Source organism: Condylura cristata, unplaced genomic scaffold (genome assembly GCF_000260355.1).
Source record: "Condylura cristata isolate star-nosed mole 26May11 unplaced genomic scaffold, ConCri1.0 scaffold00036, whole genome shotgun sequence".
Lineage (NCBI taxonomy): Eukaryota > Metazoa > Chordata > Mammalia > Eulipotyphla > Talpidae > Condylura > Condylura cristata.
In genome coordinates, this window is record NW_004567137.1 from 11,544,616 (window position 1) to 11,556,188 (window position 11,573).

The 11,573-nt window shown below is 36.3% G+C and overlaps 1 protein-coding gene across 2 annotated transcripts in view; it reads left to right on the forward strand.

The window, feature by feature from the left end:
* The window catches only part of RERG (RAS-like, estrogen-regulated, growth inhibitor), a 106,106-nt gene that overhangs the window by 64,574 nt on the left and 29,959 nt on the right, over nucleotides 1-11,573 (forward strand). The gene's annotated exons all lie outside the window — the stretch shown is intronic.

Sequence of the window (11,573 nt, forward strand, 5' to 3'; positions counted from 1 at the left end):
AACAGTAGAGAGTCCAATATAAGTAAAAATCACCGTTATTTTTGAAGAAAACTTATTATGACAAGAGAATTCTTTCTCTTTTATCAAATAGCAACATAATTGTATTAGACTTTAATACCTAACAACATGTGTGCTAGATCTGGTTCCAATCATAAAAGTCCTATTAAATTTCAAATGCTGTTTGAAAATTAACTTTAAAAAAATGTACTTGTTCAAAGCAAATTTCTATTTCTAGTATGTGGAAAACCACAAAGAGGACTTCCAGCTGGACGGGTCTCCTCAACTCAAGTTGTCAGAGTTGGTTTTGTGCCTAGGGCACCGCTGCATGACGCGGGTTCTCAGTAGCGGGGGGATGATGCTCTGTGCTCTTGGTACTTTGAGCAAACCCCTACCTTGCTCAAGATTGCACAGCATCACGTGAGGGCTGGGTCTCTGAGAAGCATCTTGCTACAGAGTCTATTCTAGTTAGGGAAAACATTCAATATGCATAACTGCTTCGGAAAATATGAAAGCCATCTATTACAGTAGTTGGGACAGAAATCTCACTTGGTCTCTAAAGCAAGGGAATTGCTGCGTTTAAGTTTCTCTTGAGGGTTGAAGCAATATTCTATAAACTCTTATGGTACTGTAAACAAATGGTAAATCATAAAAATTTTATTACAAAAAGTTTTCCAAATCACTGTAAGACAGTCAGAAATATCAAATGAAAGTCATCAGTTTTCCTTAGTAATGACATTTCTCCTATGACTCTGCTAGTGCTCACGGCTTTTGTTCTTTTCTGCTTATTCTGGTCACACATGCTTCTATGCTTCCTCAGATGGCTTTTCAAGATAAACTGACATTTCCATCACTGATTAGTACTTAGCAGTACAAAAGAGCATCAGCTTTCTGTATTTTATAGTTCCTAAGTTATGTTATTTCCTTATACTTATCTCAGAAGTCCCTTATTGTTTAGAAGTTAATTTTAACCATCGCAATTACCAACTCAGTACTTAGCACATTGGAAATGCTCAACATTTATTGTAAAATAACATTTTTACAATGGCTACAGCCATTTAAGACAGCCGTAACCGTGGAGGGAACATATAGTCCGCTGAACACTTTGTGGGGAGGAAAAACCTTTATACAGAAAAAGCAAGCAGGATGAAAATGGCAATGTTTGAACCTAATCACATTTGCTTTCTTTAACTAGAATTGGGGTGTGAGGAGGATGGGGGTTGTAAACTTTGACTGAAAATGTTTTGTATATACTGGTAGTGCCCTCTGGTGGATGGTCATAATTTTTTTTTTTTTTTTTTTTTGCACTACTCAATCTTGGACATTCCATTTCACCTTAAGTATCTGTACCTTTTCCTACCATTTACTGCTGCTTCTCCTATTTCTAAGTGACACAGAATGCTACAGTCAACAACAAATGTCACTGGTTGTCATGTGTAAGAAGTATCTAAGAGAATTCAATTAACATGGAATCTTTCTAACACTGCCCTTCGAAGTCTGCCGGCTGCCAGTGTGGGTGCAATGGAACTGGTGTGTGCAAGCGCATGGCCTGCGTATTTATGTAAACGGTTCAGAGCTGTGGACTGTGTGTCTGGCAAACTACTGCCAAGAAACAAAGCAGAAATAAGCATGTTTTCCATTTAAAAGACATGTGGTTCTTATTGCCTTATAGAGATTGGTTTTTGTTTTCACTTCATTTTATTTTTAAAGTTAGATTTCCTCTGTGAAATAGTGTGTGTTACAGAAAATGTTGAAAATAAAGAGGAAAATAAAGTTCCAAAAAACCTGAGTTCATATATAAACTCAAAGGTGGGTAGCTTCCCTGACATGTATACTAATATTTGCTCCTAAAAGAGCAGGTTCTAATGGACTAAAGGTGGGCACGTCATTAAACCTCCTCACAGCTGTTTTCTCTATAAAGTACAATAATAAGCACTTAAGTACTTTCATTCTCTGTCTCAAATTAGGAATGATAATTGCATAATAATAACAGCCATTTATTTAGCACAGAATTTTAAAGCCTAAAACTAGAGTTGCATTTTGCTTCCTAGATAACAGCAATTTGGCCCACCTGCAATTGCTGCCCATAGCCTCCCATGTCTCTGGCAGGATCTCTTGTAATAGTAATAACTGCCATTTATTAATTCCTTATTATACAGGACAATACAGTGGTTAAGGATGTAGCCTGATGGAAGCTTAATTTGAGCCTATCTTCCTAAGACCTGTGTGATCTTAGATAACAAAGGTAAAGTCTGTGCTGCAGATTCCTCCTTTGTCAAATAAAAGCTCTGCCAAAAAAGGTTTCTCAAACAAGATTTTTTTTAAATTTTTTTATTGGAATGGTGCATAAATAAACTGCTTGATATCAGATCATTAAAAGTACAAGCTCCTATCCCTAGAAGAGAGCTAAGTATATGGGAAACACTATAAATGTTAGTTATTATCAAAGTAATATGATGATATGTTATACATTACTGAACATTCATTATACTCATGCCATTTAACCCTCATAACAGATTTTTTTATTCCTGTTTCCATCAGGAAAATGAATAGGAACCTCAGTGATTTGTCCAGGTCACATGACAAGGTACTCCACAGAGCCTAAATCCTAGGGCCAATCTGACTGTAAAACTCACCATCTTCTGGATGGAATGGGTTAACTATTTCTTCAGTTTTTGTTCAAGTGTCAAATACATATAGAAAAAAGCACAAATCATCATTGTAAGTGTGTACACGTTTTGACAAAAGTAAAGCACCTGATAAATAGACAAGGCAACTATACCACACTCTCAGAAGTCCCTTTGCACCTACAGTGATATAGGTGCAAAGTCATGACCACCTCCACATTCAACCACTAAGTTCACTTCCAACACACCACAATTTGCCTGTCTTTGAAGTTTGCAAAAAACAGAATTCTCTCATTCTCTTTCTATGTATTTACTCCTTTCACTCAGTTCTATGTCTGCAAGATGCATCCACTTTGTTCATTCCTTTTTGTGATGTTCTATTGAATAGGATAACACAACCATAAACTGGGACATTTGGAAGATTCCTAGTTTAAGGTATATTGCTGCTATAGTAATTTCTGTACATAACTTTCCAGTGACTTTATGTATGCCTTTTCCATTGCATAAAAGCTGGCAGTGGAATTGTTGATTATAGGGTAAGCATATTTCAGCTTTAAAAGTAGCTACTGCCATATAATTTTCCAAAATGGTTATGTCGATTTATACTCTGTAAGCTGTTAAGAGAATTAGAGTCCATTTTTTATGTTTAAAACACACTAGGACAAAAGATATAGTTTGGTCTAAATAATTTGGGGATTTAAAAAATAAAATAGTTAATAATTATTTGTTCTTGCAAAGCACTTAAGTTTAAATTCACCTACAAACTAGAGTACTGATATTAACATAGCTAAATACTAAAATATGAATGAAGTTTGTAGGAAAACTAAATTTAAAAGGATAAAGTCAAGAGTAAAGAGTAAGGAGGTATTTGTGGTAAAGGAGCTGAGCAGCAGACTAGATAATTCACTTGCTGTGTGCTTGAAAGCATATGATACAACATCACTATATAGTCAACTGCGAACTGTGTGTGTCCACACAAAACAAGCTAATTACCCACTAGCAAGACTGTAGAAAGATCTAAAGGACCTACATTACAAAGTTGCGACCATTTTCACATTTTCTAGTAGCAATTCTATTGCCTGAGAGAAAGCTTATTCTGAAGTGCAACATATTAGCCAGAGGAACCATCCACTCTGCCTTCTCCCCTTTGCTTCCAGTGTGCCCCAGGGTCTTCCACGGGTCCAAGCAGCATGACCAGGGAAATAAAGCTCAAATCCTAGATGATAAAATGTATGCATTTAAAGGGAGGGATTCTGGGGCGAAGGTCAAAGTGTACCAGGGTCAAAGGAAACAAAGAGGCCCTAGATACCATTTCATATATATATGAAAGTGAAGATATATATATATATTATATATATGTATATATGTATGCATATTTCATTTCATATACATGACTATATATAGTGCTATGTGTGTGTGTTTATGCATGTATACATACACATACACACACACACACACACATTCTTTTAAGTATTTTCTTTTCCACTGAGTTGTTAGGAAAATCATAGTGTATTTTCACATCAGGACTTTTCTGACAATGCAATATTAACTTCAAATCCAGTACTAAAATGATTAGCCATCCAGCAGTGGTCTAATTCTTCAAGTACAGATAGGCTAAATACTAATAGAAGATCCACTGGGTATGTACATCTTTCTGCTTTTGTCCAATACATCTTTTTGGATAAATTACTCAAAGTGGAACTCCCTCCATTAGACTTCATCTCTCATACTCTCCTACAGAGCAGCACTCCACCCCTCAGCACCACATCACACATCACATCCTACTAGGTACCTTTGTTATTAGTGAGCATCTGTCTTTAATCAGAACCAAATAGCCCTGGAGTCTAACTAATCTGCTTCTGTATTTCATGCCCTGACCTATCCATCCAGGAGTTCCTAGCATGCTGCTCTTTTTCCATAGGTGTGGATATGTATTTTTATTTGTTTTAAATAATAGACATACATTTAATGACTTTGAAGGCAAAGAATGAAGTTTCAGAGTTCAACTTCTGTAAGGGAAACCTGAGATGAAGTAATCTCAAACAGTTGAAATCCCTCGATCTTAAGGAAGAAACAAGTGGTCCAGCTCTGTTTCTCTATCACTATTAGAGTCAGAATTTGGGCCCTTCCTGGTGGCACAATGGGTTAGAATGCAGCACTACAAGCCAACTGCAGCTGCTTCAGTGCAGGTTCAATCCCAGGCCCTGGAGGTGACACACATGGTGCAGCAGACTTCTCCTGACCCACCCACTGGTCCCCTCAGCAGTGTGCTTCATTGATCAGTCTGTTCTGCTCCCAATTTTTGTCTCTGGTGAATCCTCTCACCACCTTAAACCTCCAGCCTATACCTCAGTTCTGTATGCATAAATAAATCTTAAAAAATAATAATTGTAATTAAAGAATTTAATGGAGCCATTGTCTAAAGGATTGATGTCCTTGTAAAGACCAAAATCTCCTTGCCAAATTTCTTTGTGTCACATTAGTACTGGTGCTGGAATATGAATACATATATTAAAAAATCTGAATGACTGTGGAATGGGTCATTTTAATAAAAGGATCTTCTCTATTTTAATTCATGACCCTAAGTGCCTCTATTCTTGAAATCAATTGCTTATGTAGCAAATCATCTCCATAAAGCTTATTCCTTAATCATTAACATACTTAAATTTTTCCTTATTAAACTTCTTGTGCTGACATGGATAGAAGTATTTTTCCAGTGTGTTTAAATTTGAATCTTACATTACTCAGCTCCAAATTCTTTCATTACTCAGCTCCAAATTCTTACATTACTCAGCTCCAAATTCTTTCATTAAAGTGGACCAGTGCTGACATTCTCCTCTCCTTCATCTGCTGTTCATATTTTAGGATTTTTTTATTGTTGTTGTTTGTTTTCATGTCGATATTCTTCTTGTTTTATTCTAGAGAACACTTCCAAGAATCTTTTTGGAAATCCCCAAAGCTGAAGTAATGACCAGCCTATCCTTCTGGGTGTTTTTTGATCTAACCCTAACCTACAATTCACTTAAAAATTTAAAATTTAGAAACAATTTAATTGGAATATAATTAACATACATTATTTTAGTTTGGGGTACATAGCATAATGATTTGACATTTGTATGTACTGCAAAATGAACATCACAATAATTTCATTTAGAGTTTGTCTTAGCAGCTACATTAATAATGTAGTGCTGCATTTTTTAATGCAACTTTAGGTTACTAATATTGCCCCCATGTTATACATTACATCTGTTTCACTTACTTATTTTATAATGGGAAGTTCGTACTTTTGGATTTCCTTTACTGTTTCCTCCCTCCATTCTTCACTCCTCTATAACCAATACTGTGCTTTCTGTCTCTGTAATTTTACTTTCACTGTGTTTATTTGTTTGGGCTTATTTAGCTTTCACATATAAGGATAGTCACACATATTTGTTTCTCTCTGACTTATTTCACTCAGCTTAATACCCTCAAGGTCCCTCCATGAAGTCACATACTTCTAATTTGACTTCAGTGCATCTGTAGCTTTGTCTTCCTAAAAACTTCTCCTTCCAGTTTTTTCACTACTATCACATCAGCTAAGAATGTGTACTACACTCATTCCTGGGACCCTAAGACCACTTTCCAATTTAAAGTGTCTTCATGGCTCTAACTGCTCTCTCAGTGAGTGAGGGTCTCAGATCTGGACACTAATCCATGTTATTCTGAGGAAATCAAACTGTACAACATTGATCTTACATATTTCATGTCTATGGAGTACTCATTTCCATCAAGACTCATCAATGTTTTTATTCCTGAGATGTATTTTTTATTAAAGATTTATTTATTCGTGCATACAGAACTGGGGTATAGGCCAGAGGTGCAGGGGCGGTGAGAGGATTCACCAGAGACAGAGTGGGAAGCAGAACAGGTGGACTGACGAAGTACACTGCTGAGGGCAGCAGCAAGAGGGTCAGGAGAGGTCTGCCATGCCCTGGGGGTCACCCCCACCTGGGGGGCAGGTGGGGATCAAACTCATGCAGCAGTGGCTTTAGCTTCTGAGTACTGTGCTTTAACCCACTGTGCCACCAGGGAGGGTCCCCTGAGATGTATTTTTGACCTGACCTGACAGAAGGATTAACTCCAATTTTACAAAAATATGTTTTCTGGGGTCTCTCTTGTCTTATTCGGTATCTGAACACATGAATTTCTCAGTCTACCTTTAACGCATCCAAATCTTGTCTTTGGTTAATCATTTAGGGGTAGTATTCTATTTGATACTGAAGATTCCTAAATAGTTCATCACATTTTGACAAGACACTCTGGGTCAGTAAACTTAATTTCAGACACATTTTCTAAAAGTACATCTATTTAAAAACAAAGGTTAGGCTTATAAAATCAGTTTTAGTTTAAGAATTTTGTAAAATGCATTTCTGCTTAAGGCAAGTATTATACTAGGAGTAATGTTCCTTTTCAGACCCAGATCTTAACGTTTTTTTTTTTTTATTTATAATATTAACTTAAGGCCACATAATTCTACAGGTCAAAGCCAGAGAGTCTTTCTGCTCACCAGTGTGACGATAATGTTCATCCAATGTTTACAGGGGATCGTGAATTCATTTTCTTAAAATGAGATCTGGCATGAACATTTTACTCCAGGCTCAACTGAAGCAAACATGGGTGTTTTTTTTTTTGGGGGGGGGGAGGTTTTATTAAATTCAATTTACAAGCTGGACACAACTAAAAGCTTTAGTATGCCAAGGAAAAGGCAGATTTGAGGGAGATATAGATTTTTCCTTTTAAAAGAAACCCAAATTAAAAAGAAAAGCAAACAAGAGAGGCTGGTTGCTGCTATAATATTTCTAAGTTGATTTGCTCAACGTTAATCTGCATGCTTTTGTCCCACTTGCCAAGCCATGCAAAGGCCAAATGGGTAAAGGTAAACAGGACCTGGGAGAAGCCAGCCCAGAAATCCAAGGATTAGCCTTTACCCTATTCTGACTTTGCATTCTGCTGTCAGTCTAAACGAGTTTCATCCACTGTGCCTCAGAGAAATTGCTTCAATTTACACACACAGTTCTAATGCAAATAAAAACAGTAATACTGTTCCTTACATGATGGGACAGTAGACTGTTCAAGTTGGTGAACCTAGATTTGATTCCCAGTAAAGCAGCATAGTAACTATGAGAACAGTTGTGAGTGACAGGTAAGGTACTCAAACCGCTAAATCTTTAAATGCCTCACCTATTGGGAAAATCAAAAAACAAAAACACCCTTTTCATCTTTTAAGGGTGTTAGATGGAAATGAAATATAGGGTGGCCACAGAATTTATCATCCAAACCAAAAATATTTTTGAAAGTGAAGGAGGCATTATAAAAAATTATGCCAAGACAATATCCATAAAATAAAAATATTCCAGACAAGAAAGAAGCAGAGAAAAACAGAATAAGGACTAGAATAATTACATATATGTGTTAAATTAAATATTAAAATACTACTTCAAATAAAAATATAACTTACCACAATACAAGCAACCTGTGACACTGCAGTCCCTGGTGATTTTTTTTTTTTATTCTTCAATTTAGAACACAGCTTAAAAAAGCACTTCTACCTAAATTATGACATTTGATAATCACAATAGTTTTATAAAATATATTTACTTGTCCTCATTTTACAAATGAGGGCACTCGAGCTCAGAGAGCACAAGTCCCTTGTTTGCATTTTTAGGGAGCAACACAGCTTGGATTCAAATCTCGTTCTTATCAAAACACGTTGTTTTCTATATAAAAACAATCTCTACCAAAGAGCCTGTATGTTCTGTTTCTATGATATTGTGGACTTGTGTCATGGTAAGAATACCTGTAAAATAGCCTAATTTCAAGTCTTATTCTGTGTTCTCACATGAAACTTTAGTTTTATGTGTGCCTAGTCTAAAGCATCCTATTTTCCTTAGTGGACTTAGGGCAATGAGGCCCCTGGAGGGTGTTGTGACCATCTCTCTACTCCCTTGTGTGACACACAGATAACCCCAAAGACTAATAGCGAGTATCCAGAGTTCTTTCCTCACCACTGGTCACCAGTGGTCACTGCAGGGACTGGTATTCAGGCTGTGCTGCATTCACTAATGAGCCAGAGTACATCTGCTACTGAAACCCTCTCAGGACGAGCTCAGGTCCACTGGCTCCTAACTGCATACCTGGAGCATATTCTGGGACATGAAGCAAACAGGACCCAGATGTGCCCTGGCTTCTATTTGCACAGTGGTTCTGTGATCCTGACTACCTCCCTAGTGCCATGAGCCACTGCTATTATCCCTTCTTAGCCAAAGAGGGCTTCTTTTGAGTTTTCAGGATTAAGGCAAGATGTGGAAGAGCAATCCCCTTTTTATAAACCTTCTAGAGGGAACTAGGGACTTGTCTTCCTCTTTATTCTTTCCAACCCCATATTCATGGCTCAACCTGAAAAGGGAATACTAGGTACACATAAATATGGTGGTAGATCATGGGTGTTAGTAGTGAGAGAACTATGAGGAATAAACCTAACTGCAAAAATCAAAACCAAAAATTAACAATGATGTAAGCGAGAAAGTACTTCATCTAAAAAAAAAAAATTCTTCTCACTTGCTTTTTTCCTTGACTGCTCTCTCTCCCTCGTTTACAAAGTATGTATATTAGGACTCTCAGGATAAGAGTATGTAGGTCTTTAGGTGGACAGAGAGTTCTTTCTAGAATCTAATTGTTAATGCCAAAATATTACCTCTGGAATGTTAAAAATTAAGAATAAATATCTGGTTTCTCTTTGTATGTGTTCTGGCTAACTTTCCCTTGGGAGAGTGGAGGCCAAGGTCTACTTTAAAGGGGAAATGAAAATGGGAAAAATTCAAGAAATTTTCTGCTTAAAAAATATGTAAGTAAATGCCTCACCACAGTATTCACCACTCTCATTTTACAACTTCCCATCGTATTGTTTCCGTAACACTGCACATGTAAACTATATTTGGTATACTACAAAAGAGTTTCTGAATAAAGCATTCAAGATGTATTATTCATAATGTATCTTCAAACAAATTGAAGACTGATAAATATTCAAAACCGGTGTATTGCTGTGAACTTGTCATGTGATTCAGAACCATTTTATATTAGTCCAAATTTACTTCTCCATTTCCTTTGATGGCATAGGAAATTGAAAGGATGGAGTGCTATTTCCTGACATGAGTGAAGTTTGTGGATAGAGATTTTAGAAGTAAGATAAGGAATCCATTTTGAATAACAGAAATTTGATATTTTTCAGACATGCAATGGAGTTGTGGGATACAAGATTCTGGAGTTGAGGAGAAAGATCCAGGATAGGGATGTGAATTCTCAGACAGGCATTGTAAATAAGATAGTATTTAAAGTCTCAAGACTGTATGATGTCACGTGCAGACAGTGTAAATATAGAACACCCTGAACTCTGGGCACTGCTAACATTTAGCAGGTGGGTAGATGTGGTAAAAACTCAGTGATTAGGAAGTAAAGGAGAAAAACTAAGAGCATTTAGGATCTTGGAAGCTATGAAAAGTAAGTTTTCATAAAGAAAGAATTTATCAGTTGTTTCAAATGTTGCAAATAAGGAAGATGAGGGCTGAGGATTGGATTTAACTGTATAACACTAATGACTGAGTGGAATGGATGACAACGTAACTAGAGTGAGTTCCAGAGAATGACAAGGAGAGTAAATGGAAATGGCCACAGTCTTTTTAACATATGGTGCTGAGCAACTGGACATCCCATGCTAAAAGATGAATCCAGACACAGACCTTATGACCTTCACACAAATCAACTGAAAATGTATTACAGATCCCAATGTAAAATGTAAACCTATAAAACTCCTAGAAGATAACAAAGGAGAGCATTTAAATGATAACACTGGCTTTTCAGAATCACAATGTAATGTACCACAACACACTTACTAAACTCCAAAGTCATGATCCATGAAAGAAATAAGTGATAAACTATATCTCTTTAATAGTAAAAACTTTTCAGTGAGAAGATTTTCACTGTCAAGAGAATGAGAAAACAAGACAGACTAGGAGGAAATATTTGCAAGAGACATTTTAACAAGTACTTTTATCCAGAATATAGAAAAAAACTCTTAAAACCAAAATAAGAAATTATTTAGCTGTTTTATAAAAGGGTAAGCAATCTGAACAGACACCTCACCAAAGATACACAGATACCAAATAGATTAAGAAGATGCTCTGTATCACATGTTATCACAGAATTGTGAAAACAGTAATGTACCACAACACACTTATTAAAGTGGTCAGGACCAAAATACTGCCAACACCAAGTGCTGACAAACATGTGAAGCAATAGGAACTCTCATTCATTGCTGGAAGATAGCCTTGATGGTTTATTATAGAAGTAAACATGTACTTGCCATACAATTAAGCAACTGTGCTTCTTGGCATTTGCCCTATATTTGAAAACTTGTGTCCAATTAAAAACACTGAACACAGATGTTTACAGTAGCTTTATTCATAATTTCTAAAACAGAAGTAACCAAGATGCTGTCTGGTAGGTAAATATAAACTGGTATGTTCGGACAACTGGTACATGGACTACCGTATTTTCATTACATGCAATGATGTAAAGAAAACTATCAAGCCACGACAATATAATAAATCTATAATTCTCAATAAAAAACACAATCTGAGAAGGCTATGTACTATTTGATTCTAGCAAAAGGTAAAACTATGGACACAATACAAATACTGGCTTTTGGGAATTCTGAAGGAGGGATGAATAAATTTTTAAGGCAGTGAAACTACTATGTTTGATACTATCAAAGAATTATTTTTTGTTATTACATGCATGTAAAAAACCTACTGAATGTGCAGCACCAAGAGTAAACCCTAATTCAAACCATGGCCTTTGGGCAATAATAAAATGTCAATGCAGGCTCATCAATTGTAACAAATGTATCATTTG